At 33.5% G+C, this 18,917-nt stretch overlaps 1 long non-coding RNA gene across 1 annotated transcript; it reads right to left on the minus strand.

Annotated features, from left to right (window-relative positions):
* Window positions 1-3,561: 3,561 nt before the first annotated feature.
* Window positions 3,562-16,936, minus strand: LOC142348492 (uncharacterized). The gene is made up of 3 exons (XR_012760747.1): window positions 16,588-16,936; window positions 9,060-9,477; window positions 3,562-3,838 (listed from the first exon to the last, which is right to left on the minus strand). It is a non-coding gene; the product is annotated as an uncharacterized LOC142348492 (long non-coding RNA).
* Window positions 16,937-18,917: the final 1,981 nt, after the last annotated feature.

The following is an 18,917-nucleotide window of genomic DNA, read 5'->3' on the forward strand; positions in this document are numbered from 1 at the left end:
TTTCATGGTTGGAAAGTTGCCATGATGGCTCAATTTATAGTTGAAAAGCTACAATTGTGGCCCGTTTTATCGTTGGTAAGTTTTAATTAAGGCCAATTTATGGTTTGTGAGTTACCAATATAGTCCGTTTTGTGGTTAGAAATTTATCAATGTGGCCGTTTTATGACTGGCAGGTGACCATTATGGCTCAATTATGGTTGGTAGGTTACTATTTTCGCCCGTTCTATAGTTGGAATGTGACCACTGTGGTCAATTTTATGTTTGGTATGCTACCATTATGTTCAATTTATGGTTAAATAGTTACCGTTATCGCTCGTTACCGTTATCGCTCGTCCTAAAATTGGTAAGGTAATTTTAGGCATTGTTGGATGGTTGGCAGTTTACCATTATGGCCCATTTATGTTTGGTAAGTTACCATTAAGGCGTGTTTTATGGTTGCAAAAAAGACGTTATCGTCTATTTTATGGCTGGAAAGATACCATTATCACTACTTTTAAGATTGGTAAGTTACCTTTAGGCCTCGTTTTATGATTGGCAGTTTACCATTATGGCCAATTTATGGTTGTTACGATACCAATTTGGCCCCTTTTTCATGGTTGGAAAGATACTCTTTTGGGCCGTTTTATGGTTGGAAATTAATAATGTGGCCCGTTTTATCGTTGGTAAGTTACCAATATGAACCATTTATGGTTGGTAATTTACCACTATGGACCGTTTTTCAGTTGTAAAGTTACCATTGTGGCACCTTTTGTTGTTGGTAGCTTACCATCATGGCCCGTTTTATGGTTGGTATGTTACAATTATCACTACTTTTAAGATTGATAAGTTACATTTAGGCCTCGTTTTATGGTTGGCAGTTTACCGTTATGGCCAATTTATGGTTTTTACTTTTTCTTGATTGTAAAGATAATCTTTTGGGCCGTTTTATGGTTGGAAATTGATATTATGGCCCGTTTTATCGTTGGTAAGTTACCATTATGGCCCATTTATGGTTGGTAATTTATCACTATGGCCCGTTTTTCGGTTTTAAAATCACCATTGTGGCACTTTTTATGGCTGGTAGGTTACCGTTAAGCCCAATTTATGGTTTGTAGCTGACCATCATGGCCCATTTTGTGGTCGGTATGTTACCATTATCACTCCTTTTAAGATTGGTAAGTTACCTATAGGCCCCGTTTTATGGTTGGCAGGTTACCATTATGGCCCCTTTCATGGTTGGAAAGTTGCCATGATAGCTCAATTTATAGTTGAAAAGCTGCAATTGTGGCCCGTTTTATCGTTGGTAAGTTATAATTAAGGCCAATTTATGGTTTGTGAGTTACCACTATGGTCAATTTTGTGGTTAGAAATTTATCTTTGTGGCCCGTTTTATGATTGGCAGTTGACCATTATGGCTCAATTATGGTTGGTAGGTTACTATTTTTGCCCGTTCTATAGTTGGAAAGTGACCATTGTGGTCCATTTTTTGTTTGGTATGCTATCATTATGTTCAATTTATGGTTAAATAGTTACCGTTATCGCTCGTTACCGTTATCGCTCGTTACCGTTATCGCTCGTCTTAAGATTGGTAAGTTAATTTTAGGCACCGTTTTATGGTTGGTAGGTTACCATTATGACCCATTTATGTTTGGTAAGTTACCATTAGGGCATGTTTTATGGTTGCAAAAAAGACGTTATGGTCTATTTTATGGTTGGAAAGTTACCATTGTGGCCCGTTTTACCGTTGGTAAATTACCATTATGACCCACTTATGGTTTTTAAAACACCAATATGATCCATTTTATGTTTGGAAACTTACAATGTTGGCCCGTTGTACGGTTGGAAAGTTACCATTTTGGCCCTTTTTACCGTTGGTAAATTACATTTATTGCCCATTTACGGTTTTTAAATTACCAACATGATCCATTTTATGTTTGGAAACTTACCATTTTGGACCGTTTTATTGTTGGTAAGTTACCATTATGGACCGTTTTATGGCTGGTAAGTTACCCTTATTGCTCGTTTTAAGGTTGTTAAGTTACCTTTAGGGCCCGTTTTTTGGTTGGTAGATTAATATTATGGCCCATTAATGGTTGGAAAGTTACCATTTTGATCCGTTTTATGGTTGGAAAGTTGCCATTTTGGCCCGTTTTAGGATTGATAAGTTACCATCGTGGCTCGTTTTATATTTCGTAAGTTACCATTATGGCCCATCTATGGTTGGTACTTTACTATAGTGGCCCGTTTTACGGTTGGCAAGTTACCATTATGGCCATTATGACCATTATAAGTTACTATTATGTTTGATAAGCTACCATTATTGCCCGTTTTAAGATTTTTAATTTACCTCCAGTCCATGTTTTTTGGTATGATTAGCAGGTTGCCATTACGGTCCGTTTTATGGTTGATAAGGCACTATCATGTCCGTCTTATGGATGAAACGCCATCATCAATGTCCGTTGTATGGTTTAAAAAGTACCATTTTGCTCAATTTCATGAATATTAAGGTGCCATATATGGCCTGTTTTACGGCTGGTAGGGCAAAATTGGGTGTTTCATGTTACAGCTTTTTTATAGAAACTTTGTAACCATGAAACGGTCCATAAACTTTTTTAAAGAAGGCACCATAAACGTAATGTACAGTATTTTGATATTTCTTGCTCAAAAACGTTGTTTTGGAACTACAGGCGTTCTTTCTTACTGTTTGTCAGCAAAACTCAAAACCGTTTCTGATCGTTGTTTTTTATGGTCGTCACCCCGGGGAAAACTAAATTAACAGTACCCGGGTCGAGGTTTTGTCAAAAAATAATGTAAGATTAGCGGTGAAGAGTGGTGAAAAAAAACTTCTTTCACCGCAAAGCGCCCGCATCTTTTAGCGTTGAATGCGCTGAAAGCGGTGAATTTTTGTAAGAATTGCGTTGAATTTTGCGTTGAAAATTTTTTTTCACCGCATTCACCGGAATTCTTACAAAACAGAAACTGTCGTAGAAGGGTTCGAACCTCTACCTCATGCATGTCACCAACTGCGTAATCCACTGCGCCATCTGTCACTTATTGCAATGACATTTCCTGTGAATAAAAGATAAGCGTTGAAATTAGTGCGGTGAAAATTTGTAAGATTTGCGATTTTAGCGGTGAATAATTTTTTTTCACCGCATTCTGCTGGTAGCGGTGAAAAAAAATTTTTCGCCGCATTCTGCTGGTTGCGGTGAAATTTTTTTCACCGCATCCTGCTTGTAGCGGTGAAATATTTTTTTTCACCGCTTAAGCGCTGAAAAAAAATTTTCACCGCTTAAAAGTTTTTTCACCGCATTCATCGCATTGAACGCAAATCTTACACTTTTACTCAAATTCACCGCAAATCTTAATCTTTTAGCGATTTTTAGCGGTGACACCTCGACCCGGGTAAACTGTAAAACTAAACTTTAAAATTGCTGAATTAGGCCTTTTTTCGATTAGTTTCGATTAACCATAGGCATTTTTCGATTAGCTTTATTTCTTACGAAAAAAAAAATACGAGAAATTCTTTAATACTTTTTTGACAGCCTCTAGATGGGTACATTAAAAGGGAACAATTTCCTTAGGAAATGAACTGCGCTGTTGCCAACGATCACTGCGTCCATCGAGTAGAAAAAATTGGCGTTTACTGTAGTGTGAAATCTTTGATTAAAAATACAATCAAAGTGAAGGTTGCATTCTTCTTTGTAGTTGCCCTCAAACATTAGATCTCTCAAACCATCTTTGAACACATCTTTGAACGTGTACACCAAAACACTGACATTAACGTGTTGTTCTTTTGTTTCAGTTTGTTGATGTACACCAGGCATGTCGAACAGAGAGAACAACGTTGTAAATTCTTCTGGAAAACAAAATAAGAGTTATTAGAACACTGAAACAAAAAGATTATCAACTTTATTTATTCACCTCATTTCAATTGAACTCTTTTAGGGGTAAATTTGTTGCAGCCCCGTGTTGACCACCATGAACCTTTCTTGGCAACCATATCCAAGTCATATATGGAGTTTATGGTAACTTCGCAACCATATAGCTGACCATGCAAAAATATCAACATTGCTCAAAAAGATCTTAAAAAACCCATACATTGCACTCTGAGTGGAAAAAAACTCTTATCAAGACACTTGAAAAAAATTCAAGTTCATGGTGTCTTGGGAACCATATCCAAGACCATGCACATTGGTGTTCTTGGGAACCATGAAAAACCCATCATGGATTTCTTGGTAACCATTGAAATACCATAAAAGGTTTTCTTGGCAACCATGGCAAGATAATGCAGGAACTTTTTTCATGGCCTCTAGGGTACCATATATGGTTCTTGGATATGGTTCCCAAGAAAGGTGCACCCGGGGCTGCTTTTGGCGAATAATACAGAACAGTAATATTAGGTCGTTGTGTCCAGAGAAGCGAGCTCATATATTCTTTATAACTATTCTCGTAAAATATTCATTTTTCATCAACTGCGACTGAAAACCCGGTTTTTTAGTCAGATGCCTATTTAGTATTGGAGAGCTTAGATACGCAGTTTATCAGTTCAGTAGAGAAACGGAACGTAATTTTCTTTATTATTACTTTCCTCTAAAAAGAGTTCATCAAAAATTGATTATTTTCACATCAAAAACTTGGTTACTTTTGTCAACAATAAAACTCTCGACTACGAGAAAATCAAAAATTGGAATTGGTGAATGTGTGCAGTTCAACTTTTCTTAGGGCTTGTGATAACCAATTTTGATGCCCATAAGAAATAACAAGGGGAGTTGATCTCTTGATTTGTATGATTACCTGAGAGAATCCATAAGTTCTTTGACATGCCAAAATTTACGTCAATTAGATAAAATTTTTGAAGAAAAAGCAACACGGAGGCTCGGCAATGAGCGTTCGTGCATAATGTTGCGACCTTGTTTATCCGCAAGTCTGGGTTAATTGTCTATCAAATGACGGGGGAAAAATATTCAAAAAATATCACATATTGATCAAAAATAACTGGTGATTGAATAAAAAAATGGCCTCCAATTCAAATCAATAATATATATATATATATATATATATATATATATATATATATATATATAATGCCGTTATTAAGACAACGAGACCAGACAATTAGAAAATTAAATCACAACAAATAACAAATACATCCAAAATTCAATGTCTATTTTTGTAAAAAATAAACCTTCATAAAAACAAAGTCAATATAGCAAAATAGCGTCAGGAAAACCTGAACCAAACAGATTATTTGGTATCTCACTCAAAAAAAACATGCACCAGTGCTTACTAACACTCGGAAAATAGTAGACAAAGAAAACAAAAACGGAGAGTTTAGAAAAAATGTTTTCTTAAAAACAAATAGTTTCAAGTAAAAAAGCCATTAGATTTCAATTCAAACCGTTAAACCGTTTTTTTAAGAGGTTTTTTCGTATTCATTCGATAAAGTAAATTCTTTGGAACCCGTCTTGATTATCCAGAATAGTTTTACGTATACAAAGAAGACAACAAAACATGATGCCAAAACCATTTCATCAAATTTTCTCAGAAAATGGCGTCGAATCCGTTAAAACAATATATTAATCCGTAAAAATAAAGATATGATCAGTTTTTCTCTCTTTGAACAACAATGGTGAGATATGTTGGGTTATGGGTTTTTGCAAGCGGAAGAAAAATCCGTTTTAATTAGAGCCTCTTGTCAAGCAGTGTTCGGCTTATCTTATGCACAGTTTACATTAGGTTGTTCTTTCTCAACCTTCTAACACACCCCCTTAAATTACGCATATTCTCTTTCACAGTTTTTATCTATCTTGTCTTTCTTTTGCGGTTAAGCTCAAATACTAGGGAGTGGGCCCCTATACTGTTAGGTTATGGGCCCAGAACCTAGTCTCTGAGCTTAACCTCAAAAGTGAGACAAGATATCTAGAAACTGTGAAACACACGATGCACAATTTAAGGGGGGAGTCAGAAGGTTGAGAGAGAACAACCTAATGTAAATTGTGTATAAGATAAGCGTGACATAGCTTTTCAAGAAGACTTACTTGTTCAACGTATAACTGATTGGAGAAATGAGGCCTTGAGGAAAAAGAAAGTACGTGAGTCCATATATATAGGAAATGCCCAAGTTCCAGAGCTTAAGTCCAGTTGTTGTAAATGGGTTTCCAAGTAAACTATGCTGGTTCGAAGCCAGTACTGGTCCATTTTCACAAAAGTTTCCTGCAAAGACCCCCTAACAAGACACGTGACCGTTGAGATGTGAGACTAAGTAACGAGTGTTTAAAAAAGAACAAAAAAGAAAAGGTAAAAAAATGCACTTATTGTCCTCAAAAACAATCAGCTTAAAGACAAAAAACCAATAAAAAGTTAGATGGCAAAAGAAATCCAAAAACAAGTTTTTTTATTTTCTACAAAACCATTGAAATCTTTAAAGATTCAAATTCTGTCATAGATACCCAAAAACAACGATGAAAACAAAAGTCGAAAACTAAGGAAACATTTTGCTTGTATGGACGCCGTTAAAACACAAAACAAGCACTAAAAATCAATTTACATATGTTCAATTGTGTTTTTTCAACACTAATAAATTGAAATTAACTTGCAGTTAATGAGACTAGGTAATAAAAAGAACAGCAAAAAAAGAGCAAAGTGCAACTTAAAAAACGGAGATAGTTTTTTAAAAGACATTTGACTCCACATCAGTGAAAAAATTTAGGTATCAACTCAACTCGGTAAATGGGCTCCAGTATTTTTTCAAAGAAAGCCTCCAAGGCCTGCAATTATCCCAATTTTATTATTCGAATTCAAAAGGAACGACAAACTAAGAAAAAATTCAAAACTTAATTTAACTGTTTCGAAAAACCGGTATCGAGGCCATTAGAACAATAAACGTTCGCCATGTTCATTTGTCCTTTTCTTCAACGCCAATATTTTGATTTGCCGCCTGTAATGTTTGAGACCAGGTAACAAATTTACAAAAAAAGAACAGTAAACCGCATGTTTAGAAAAAACGCCTAAATAATTTTTCTACTCATTTGATTCCACGGTAATGAAAATTTTCGCTATATACTTCAATCAGTAATTAGATTTCTTTTTTTATCTATTGAAAATTGCTGAGTTATACATTTAGCCAGAATATTTCAAACGAATACCGAAGAACGACAAACAACAAGATAAAAAGCTGAACTAAATTCTGCTAGAAGAAGGTGTCGAAGCAGTTAAAACCATAATATGTTCACCGAAAGACTGCTGTGGTTCAATTGTGCCGGTTTCGTAATTGTCAGTAATGTAATATCTGACTTGTCAATATTATAAAAAGAGAAGATAATGAACATCAATATTCTGAAAAACTTCAACAAAAAACAACAAAAGCTCGTAGTATCGAAGCAGAAAAACCAAGTTGACCAAAAAAAAGTTGCGAAGCTGAATTTTGCATTGACTATTTTTTTCATGTGTATTTAAGACTGAAGAGGACCATCAATTTTCTTTTAAAAAGCTAGATAGATTTCCTTGAAACTTAATAAGACGAAATTTAGAATTTTCACTAGAACGCTTTGATTTGAACTGTATTTTTCTGTGTAATTAACGTAAAGAAGCGAAAAAATGTCAAGAACATTGCCAATGCCAAAAAACATAGACTGGATAAAATCTGATTTTTTAGGCATTTACGAACCAACGATTACGCCAAAACTAGGCTTGCTATTTCCGTTTGCCTAACAGCAACATTTATTTCTTCCAATGATAATGAATATGCATAATTTGACAAAAAAAAACTCAATATCTGAAATAAATTTTGCTTTCTGAATAATTATCGAGTTGAATTAGCATAAAACGGGTACCACTTTAAATCTATAACAGTTTCAAAAAATCCACAAGTAAAACTAGCTATTGTTGTAAATAATGATCATTGTGTGTGCAGTTTTCAGGAGTGTTTATCTGGTAAGTGTAAAAAAAGTGGATCAAAGCGATTTAATTTGTTCTATTGTTGAAGAAAAGGGCTGTATTTTGAAAAGTTTATTTAAAAAATGAGCCAAAATTATATCAAACAATTCGACAACACCCTTGTGTTTTTAGAGGTAAACTCAATAACACTATCGTTGCCAATTTCAACATAGTTTTGAGCAAAGTTGGCAAAAATTATGGAGAAGTGAACAGAAGAACAAAAATCAGTCAATTGTTCACAAATTTTAATATCTCGATAACTCTTTGGAAGAAAAGAAATTCAAAAAAAACTCTTTAGTAATATATTTTTTGCTGGACGATTTTTCTACTGATACAAAAAACAACCCTCTCTGATTATATCAATCGGCGAAAATTGACTGAACAGAAAAACCGTTTGAGTACACAGGTCCCCCCGCTAAAATGGGTTAGTACAATTAACAAACTGCAGGATGAATCAGTTTCACTGTATTGCCCCGATGAAATTAAAACATTATGCATATAAAGTAAATTTCGAGCAGTACGTAAATTCCAGACGCATTTTAGCTCAGAGTATTTTTGAGATGTAAATGGCTTTGAGTGTAGTTGCCTGTATTCTCATTTCTTAATAATGAAGCATTAATTAGTTTTTTTCCTCGATGGGAGCAACTTAGTTTTTCCAATTGTAATACTGTCCTTTAAAAAACCTGAAACGTTACTTTCATTTTCTGTGCTTGAAAATTTTCGGTTCAGAACAGAAGATGTTCTCGTGTTTACCTCAAAAATGATTTTGGAAAAAATGATTGATTGGGAGTCACTCTATTCTCCTTATTCAGAACTACTTAGTTTCTCATTGATGGAGTTGTTTCAACTTGTCTACGCTTGCTACCAATTCTGCCAATATAGTGGTAAACGTGTGAAAGCATGATAACTCCCTGTTTCTCTTTGTGAAAGCTGCTATTTTTTCCAAAAGGTTCTTCGCGGTTTTTCGCCTTTTCGTAATCAATGTTATCAATTTATATGCATTGCTGTGCTTGGCCAACGCTCAACTTCGAAATTTCAATCATTGATTCAATCAATCACAAGAAAGTACAAGTTTTGTCTGATTTTTGTTCACAAACATCTCTGTTTCTATACAAATTTAGAGACAAAAGTATTTAACTAACGGCTGTAGAATTTGAGTAGAATGGCACAAGTCGAGAATGCAAGTAATAGGCAAATAAACGTAATCTTTGTTTTGATTTTCATCATAATTCTGTTTGAAAGTAAATAAGAGTACCAGTTACAAAGCCAAGATCAATTTATTTGCCAAAATGAATGTTAAGCATTAATTGTCATAACTCATATTGTACTGATCAAAAAATGCTAATGCAATCACTTTAACAGTAATAAATAGGTTTGAGCTGTAATATAGTGGTAATCGCAAAACATACTGTTTGAGGGTAACGAAACATCTCATTGGCCAAATAAACTGTAAGTGTCAAAAAATAGGGACACAGATGAATAATTTGGTTGTGTCCTCTCTTTGTCCTCAATTATGTGGTATGGGATATTTAACATTGGTCTTAACTAGAGCAAACCTGCCTTGACAAATTTATAAAATAATTTTTGAGTTGAAGGGGTTCTACCTCAACATCCAAACTCCAAAAAATTCTTCGCAGCGGTGGCACAGAAAAATGAAATTCAGTCTCCTCAATCTACTACTTCAGAAATTATACATAGTTTTTTTTATTCTCGTAGATAGTGTTTTAAAACTAAGCACGGAGTAGACTAGACGTGAAGGTAACAATTCTTTTTGGTTAAACTGGCTCTATTTTTTGTGAAAAGAAATTTCAGACTTTTTATTTTGCATTCCGATCTAAGTATCTCTGTCAATTTTTTAAACAGTTCAAGAATGTGCAAATCTGGAAATTTGTGAAAATTTCAATAGCTTAGCATAAACCTCGAAGATATGCCGATTAAAAATAAGTTTATCATCAATATGTACTCCTGAGTATTGTAAAGACGTTTTTTGACTGATCGCATCATTCTGCAACATTATTTCTTGGTGAGAAGATTTTGTGTTTGCTTTCAATTTAACAAGGTGCGTTTTTTATAAATTGAGTGCCAGTTTGTTTCGAATACAGATTCGATTGACTTTTTAAATTTTTTTTACTTCAATACGCTTTTCGCTTCAAAACAATGTCATCAGCATGACAAAATTGCAGTTGAGTCACCGCAGAATTCCAGAATATCATTTAAATAAACTACAAAGAACCGTGGTTCTAGCACCGAGCCCTGCGGCACTCCATACTCTATTGGTAAGAATTTCGACCGAAACTCGACCAAGTTGACGCAATAAGCTAATTTGCCTGTAGTTCTCTGCTTCGTAAGCATTCCTGCACCTTTTTTATTGGATTTACTACTGCTTCTTTCAAACATTTTGGAAAGTGTCCTTTTTCGAAACACTTATTAAATAAAAACCTCAATGTAGGAGCTATAGCATATTCCTTTAAAATTATTGAGTCCGTAACAATCAGTGCTCTGTTTCTTTTTCATTTTTTCAATGACTATTGATGTTTCGGCTTCTTTTATTGATGTCAAAAACATGCTGTTCTGAGTTCTTTCTTGTCTTCCATTTTTTTCCAGGGTTATAAATTTATTTGATAAAATTTCTCCGAGAGTTGTGATTTAAATATTACAGCCTTCAATCTGTTTCTCTGACAACTCTTCTTGTTCCTTTCGTGTGTTTCCACTCAATGTTTAAATTGTAGCAAAAGAGGTGCAGGAATTGTTTTTTTGCAACATTTTCTGAAAATAGATTCTTTTGTTTTCTCTTATTTTCATTCGCGGCTAATTCCTGATTATATAGAATTTTCCCTTGTTTTTAATAGTTTTGTGTCTCAAAAAAATTGGAATAAGCTCTGTTTTTTGCTGCTAAATTCTTTATACTGTTGTCAATTCAATTTCGTTGCTCAGAAGGTTTTGATTTTTTCAATGGAATATAATTGTCAACTTCCTCAATTATAGCTTCTGTGTTTTTTTCAAAAGCAAGACCAAAATCCAAAGCATATATTTGCAATTAATTGCAAAGCCTATAATTGCAAAGCATATAATGGCAAAAGTGGTGCAGTCTTTTCGACGTAATCAGAAAACACGATTTGGACGGTATAGTGATCATTTGATGTTGACTTGATGGTTTCGAAATCTACTGTTATTGATTTGTAAACTAGGTCAATTTTACTTCTCGACTTTGCTGTTTCTCTAGTATACCCAAGGGTTGACATTTTGCTTAAGTTGTAAGAACTAAAAATGTCTTTAAATTCTGTGGGCTTGATGTTTTTGCTACTATGGTCAAAGTTAAAATCTCCGCAAACGATGAGCAACTGTTCCGGTTCCGGAGTCAGTTATTCAAAAAACATTTGACTAGTTTCCTATACTTCATTTGCGCTTGTATTCGGTTTGATATAGATCACTGTTACTAAAAAAGTTTTAGCATTTTTTGTGTTGATTTTCACATTTAAAATTTGATTACAGGTACGGATAAACTTTTAATAATTGCTTGTTCTAAATGCATCCTTACAAAAGTCCCGAACCCTCCTCCTTTAGAGTTATTGCGGTTGCTGGTAGCAATCTCCTGGTAGCCATCAAGGTTAATGCATTTTGTGTTAGATTGATCCTTGAGCCACATTTCCGTCAAAATTATTGCCAAAAGCTGACTCTCCTTTAGTTTCGTCACAACTTTAAACTCGTTCAAATTTTTTTCGATCAATCTGATGTTTTGCAAAATTATTTTGTTTGCACTCATTTTGTAATTTTTTCTTTCCTTGATTACATTACCGATTTATAATTTTGTATCAGGGTTTCACATGCACTTTGTTCAATTCTAATAGAACCTAAAAATCAAAAACCTGGACAAAACAAAAAAAGAGGAAAAAATCAATATGATTGTGTGATATGAATGACCGCGGATATCGCAGGCCATCACAATAGAAAAACTGAAAAGTTGAAAGTTTTTTTTCTAAGCTATATTTATTTCAGAGTTGCGAATATAGCAAACTTTGACTTTAATTCTAAAACTTATTTAAAAAAAAAAACTAAAATACCAATCATCTAGGACATCATTTTTTGCGGATATCGCTAGACATGTGTTGCCACTAAAGAAAAACATTTTAAAATCGCCCACATTTTTTTCTTTTTGCTGCGCATACTGTAAGCAGGAAGGGTTTGACATAGCTTTGTAAAGCAAGGGCATGAAACTAAAATTTTGTTTTTTCTCGTTTTCCTTTGCAGCTTCGAATATCGCAAGCGAAAAGGACAATAAGAACTTGCTAAGATAATTAGAAATAGGACAATGAGAGAACAAGTCTAAAATGAAAGAAAACGTATGCTTTAAAACTACTAACATCCCATCTTTGTGCAAAAATTGCGAGCCGAATGAATTAATAAGAAAATTCTAGCTGATATTCTCATCGTTTTAGTACTGCTACTGTGTCGGGTTAGGGTGAAATTTTTTGCAAAAAATTATTACGTAATCAGAACAAAAACAATCAGTTTCCACAGGGAACATTAAAAAGCTATTGAGTTTATTTTTTCATTTGCCTCTTGTTGTGAGGAGAAAACTTCTTAAGACCCTTTTCACATAAGAGCTCTTCCGTTTCCCTCATTAATTTTCGTTTGTTGTGTCCACCCTCTCGTAGGACAGAAATTTGGATCTTATTCAGTTCGTCCACGTGATGTACTGCTCTAAATGATGATTCCTTTCGCAAAATCTTATCCTCAACCAAAACTGTAGAATCTTTTGTTTAGGTAATGATTTACATTTTCATCTCGGAGTTTATTTCTGCTTCATAATTGGGCAGCCTTTCAATAATGTATACATTATGATTATTTAGTAGAGTCTTGATTTTCTTGAGTTTTCTTTTCTTACCAAAAACCTAATCTTTTTTGTCGAAACAGACAAACTTCCAGGTCACTGTCTCTGGGCATCCCTTAGCTGCTGTGCCAGGTAATATATGACATGCTTTAAATCTGTTTTCATCCAATTTGATATTCAAAAAATTTTCAAAAGCAACGATGTGTTTCGGAATTCATTTCGACTGTTTTTTGAGTCAAAGTGTAGACTGCAGATTATAGCACAGTCCTTGCTAGTGTTATTTTCCTGAGCTCTCAGTCTGTCCTTTACTTCAACCTGTTTTTTCGAGGTCAATCATTTTCTATTCCTGTTTTTAGTTCGTGTCCATTAATCCGGATACTACTTTCGATAATTCATCAACTCTTTTGTCAAAACAGTATCACCACTCATACTTATTGCCATATTTGAAAAATCGCTGGTAGATACCTCATCATTCATGTTGTTGCCTTTCTTCCTCAGTAATTGATATTTGCTCCTTAATTGATAAATCAAAGGGTAATTGTTCAAGGAAATAAGGAAAATTACTCAACTTTCATTTTGGTTTTACCAAGCTTTCCAGTGCTTTTTACTTAAAGAATAAGTGGGAATTACAATAGGGTGGACATAAACTGTACTTCTTTAGAGCGCACTCTGTCGGAATTCTAATCAAGCAAGCACTATTGTTTTCCTGTTTAGCAATGTTTAATAGAGCTTCAAGAAATATGACGCAATCGATGTTTTGTTTTCTATGCAGCCTGAATGAAAGACTTGCGAAAGAACGAACCTGTGTACATTTATGTTATATATATATATATATATATATATATATATATGCATATTTATATATATATATATATATATATATATATATATATATATATATATATATATTCTTCTTATATTTCGTAAATGAAAAATTTTAATTTTGAGATTGAGTCAATTCATTTTGAGTGCTTTGGCCCGATTCCTCGTTTTAGTGCTATAGCTTAATGGTTTGCATTAAAGCTACCAAAATTAGCTGTAGCTGGTTGGGATGACTCATTTTCTGTAAGACAACGCGCAATTTTTCCTTATTTAAGTTGCTTGAAGGTCGACTAGGACGACTAATAGATTGAGACAGCCCTTTAAGTTGTTTTTTTTCTAAACAATGTTGTTTAAATATTCTATCCAGAATAGCAAACTTTTTATTCTTCGTTATTTTTTGCTTTGAAATTTTATAAATGCACTGTTGGTTGTTAATTTCTATTAAAATATTTGATCCTGAATCTCATATCTGCTGATAAAATTTTGAGATGAGCTGAGCTGAGGTGCAAGTGACATATTCTCTATCCCAGAAAATTGGAATAATTTTATTTTAAGGATTGTGTTATATGTACAAAAAACCAACTAAGAGAAATTACGAAAAAAACGTTGATAATCAACAATCCGGCGAACTGAATCACAAGCGTTGAAAAGGAGCGTCAAAATTGAATAAAAATTTTGAATTCAGCAATTACTAATTTTAATCCAATTTCCGTGTGTATTTCTGAGATTGGAATGTTTTATGTTCTGAGTTTTTATGTTCATACTTATTGCCATATTTGAAAAATCGCTGGAAGATACCTCATCATTCATGTTGTTGCCTTTCTTCCTCAGTAATTGATATTTGCTCCTTAATTGATAAATCAAAGGGTAATTGTTCAAGGAAATAAGGAAAATTACTCAACTTTCATTTTGGTTTTACCAAGCTTTCCAGTGCTTTTTACTTAAAGAATAAGTGGGAATTACAATAGGGTGGACATAAACTGTACTTCTTTAGAGCGCACTCTGTCGGAATTCTAATCAAGCAAGCACTATTGTTTTCTTGTTTAGCAATGTTTAATAGAGCTTCAAGAGATATGACGCAATCGATGTTTTGTTTTCTATGCAGCCTGAATGAAAGACTTGAGAAAGAACGAACCTGTGTATATTTAAGTTATATATATATATATATATATATAAATATATATATATATATATATATATATATATATATGCATATTTATATATATATATATATATATATATATATATATATTCTTCTTATTTTTTGTAAATGAAAAATTTTAATTTTGAGATTGAGTCAATTCATTTTGAGTGCTTTGGCCCGATTCCTCGTTTTAGTGCTATAGCTTAATGGTTTGCATTAAAGCTACCAAAATTAGCTGTAGCTGGTTGGGATGACTCATTTTCTATAAGACAACGCACAATTTTTCCTTATTTAAGTTGCTTGAGGGTCGACTAGGACGACTAATAGATTGAGACAGCCCTTTAAGTTGTTTTTTTTCTAAAAAATGTTGTTTAAATATTCTATCCAGAATAGCAAATTTTTTATTCTTCGTTATTTTTTGCTTTGAAATTTTTTAAATGCACTGTTGATTGTTAATTTCTATTAAAATATTTGATCCTGAATCTCATATCTGCTGATAAAATTTTGAGATGAGCTGAGCTGAGGTGCAAGTGACATATTCTCTATCCCAGAAAATCGGAATAATTTTATTTTAAGGATTGTGTTATATGTACAAAAAACCAACTAAGAGAAATTACGAAAAAAACGTTGATAATCAACAATCCGGCGAACTGAATCACAAGCGTTGAAAAGGAGCGTCAAAATTGAATAAAAATTTTGAATTCAGCAATTACTAATTTTAAACCAATTTCCGTGTGTATTTCTGAGATTGGAATGTTTTATGTTCTGAGTTTTTAAGTTCATACTTATTGCCATATTTGAAAAATCGCTGGAAGATACCTCATCATTCATGTTGTTGCCTTTCTTCCTCAGTAATTGATATTTGCTCCTTAATTGATAAATCAAAGGGTAATTGTTCAAGGAAATAAGGAAAATTACTCAACTTTCATTTTGGTTTTACCAAGCTTTCCAGTGCTTTTTACTTAAAGAATAAGTGGGAATTACAATAGGGTGGACATAAACTGTACTTCTTTAGAGCGCACTCTGTCGGAATTCTAATCAAGCAAGCACTATTGTTTTCTTGTTTAGCAATGTTTAATAGAGCTTCAAGAAAAATGACGCAATCGATGTTTTGTTTTCTATGCAGCCTGAATGAAAGACTTGAGAAAGAACGAACCTGTGTATATTTATGTTATATATATATATATATATATATATATATATATATATATGCATATATATATATATATATATATATATATATATATATATATATATATATATATATTCTTCTTATTTTTCGTAAATGAAAAATTTTAATTTTGAGATTGAGTCAATTCATTTTGAGTGCTTTGGCCCGATTCCTCGTTTTAGTGCTATAGCTTAATGGTTTGCATTAAAGCTACCAAAATTAGCTGTAGCTGGTTGGGATGACTCATTTTCTATAAGACAACGCACAATTTTTCCTTATTTAAGTTGCTTGAGGGTCGACTAGGACGACTAATAGATTGAGACAGCCCTTTAAGTTGTTTTTTTTTCTAAAAAATGTTGTTTAAACGTTCTATCCAGAATAGCAAACTTTTTATTCTTTGTTATTTTTTGCTTTGAAATTTTTTAAATGCACTGTTGGTTGTTAATTTCTATTAAAATATTTGATCCTGAATCTCATATCTGCTGATAAAATTTTGAGATGAGCTGAGCTGAGGTGCAAGTGACATATTCTCTATCCCAGAAAATCGGAATAATTTTATTTTAAGGATTGTGTTATATGTACAAAAACCAACTAAGAGAAATTAACGAAAAAAACGTTGATAATCAACATTCCGGCAAACTGAATCACAAGCGTTGAGAAGGAGCGTCAAAATTGAATAAAAATTTTGAATCCAGCAATTACTAATTTTAATCCAATTTCCGTGTATTTCTGAGTTTGGAATGTTTTATGTTCTGAGTTTTATGAATTCGGAATAAAGAAGTGCTGTTAATGATTGAAGAAATGTCGGACAAAATGTTTTTTAATTGAAACGTATGCACTGTGTTTAGTAATATAAGTTGTCTTGTATTTGAGTGAAATACAGGTAAAACATTTATAATCCCCGTTTTTCGCTTGTTCTAATAATTAAAAATGAACCAAACTTGAAAAACAGTCAGAGTGTGATTAATATGAACGCAAAAGCCGTGTGGTTTTAGGTCATCAGCAGTTGGTCAAAAAGCCAATCGCATAAGAGTATACGAGGTGGTTATAATCAAAAGCTATAGAACATGAAGATAAATTAATGAACTTGTTGTTTTATAGCATTAAAACCACATTTGACCACATTTAGAATTACTTTTAAAGTACAACCACTTCATCAAAAACGCACATCGTTTTGTACAGATAATCTCTGTAAAAATTTTAGTCAGAAAAAAAGCATTGCTTAGGACGAGGTGCGCGACCCAAGCCAGCCCTGACAGACTTGGGTCAGACAGCGACTTAGTGGGTCCCGCACGGGGAGCAAACCACGACCTCTCCGCAGAGTCTGGCAGTACTATCTGATCAGAGCTGGCTTTGGTCGCGCTCCTCATCCTGGGTGATATTATTCTCAACAGACCAAAGTTATAACAAAATTACGAACTTTCCTGTACGATCATTTTGAAACTTATTTTGACTACCACAAATTTCCAGTCTACTGGCTCTGAATGGAATTTAGATGCTTTCTCATGTCAAGAAATGATGGAGTAAACGACTCCACCAGGGACAACAAAAGACATAGTGTATGAAAACAGACGGATTAACCCAGAAGAGAGCGGTCGCCTGAAATGTTTGTCAGCATAATTTTTTTTTAGATTTTCGGACGTTTTGCCCCTAGGGAAGCGTTGAAAGCGAAAAAAGGATACCGGCCCAGTTATCAGCCTCTTTGTTAACCCTTAAATTTTTTTCCTAAAGGAAAAGAAAATGTTCACAAAATGTTTCATAAATAGCATATATTTTATCATCGGAGGTGATGACAGCCAATTGTTGAACAGTCGACGCAGGAAAGAAGAAAAATTTTATAAAATTAAACCTTTTTCAACTCGGGGGGATTTGCAGTAAAGTGTTTTGTTTGTTTTTTTGTTCCAATCTTAAAGATGACCTAAGATACTAAACGAAAGCTTTCCTCCAAAAAATAAAATAAACAAAAATTCTAGGGAAAGTTTTCGAAAAGGTACCTTCACACAATGTTTTACCTTTTATCCCAAAAACGCTGTTAAGTATTTTGGGGGAAAAGTAAATGACTTAGTTAAGTAGACAAGATAGTGTTTGATAAAAAGTGCTGTTCAAACACCAAATAAAAATTTCCGAAAAATTGCCACTTTTAAGGCCTTATTTATTAAACAAAGATAAACTCCCAATACCACCTATTCGGAGCAATTTTGGGAAGTTTATCTTTTTTCTTAAATAAGGCCTAAAACAATTCTTACGAAACACTCAGTCATAGTGAATAGCACTTTTTATCAACTATTCATAAAAAGAAGAGCACTATACGGTAATAACCAATGGTATAATAAAATAGGGAATAGGTCGACATATTTATTCTTTTCATTTTTAACGAATCCAATGCTATAACTTTGTATCTCACTCGGTATAGTGGTTAATTTAACGAATCAATTTGAGTTGCCTTGGCAAACGGATTGTTTGGGGTTCAATCCTAACCAACGCGTCCCCGACTTGATAAATTACTATGAAACTAAATTTTACAAAAAACAATCACTACTGTGATAAATGCATGTGGAAAACATTCTGATGCGCATACGGTAACCAAAACCAACTCTCAGATTGGTAGAAACACTGTACTTAGTTTTATCCTTAATTTATTTTTCACTGAAAAAGCATTCATCCGGGAAAGATGTTTTAAAATTTAGGTTATGCGGAAACGTTTTTTTTATTTACCAACTCTCCCGCCGAACTATATAAACATTTCGAAACCCTAAAGCTGATGAATAAAAATTGGTGGTGCAAGTTTTACAATCAGGTTCTAATTTAATAGCAAAGCGCCAGTGACTGCATGTTCGAGGAATTCATTTTCACTTACAATTTTCCCACATGTCATTCTCAGCGAATCAACTTCGTACGCTACTTTTCTTGCTCATACCAATTATCGACTTTAAAATGTACCTTTTGTTCCCCTAATCAGGAAACGCTTACGTACACTTACCCGAAGCAAAATAAATGGATTAACTATTACGGGATGTGGAGTTTGCTGTTCA

This window comes from Convolutriloba macropyga, chromosome 10, assembly GCF_964194025.1.
Source record: "Convolutriloba macropyga chromosome 10, txConMacr16.3, whole genome shotgun sequence".
Lineage (NCBI taxonomy): Eukaryota > Metazoa > Xenacoelomorpha > Acoela > Convolutidae > Convolutriloba > Convolutriloba macropyga.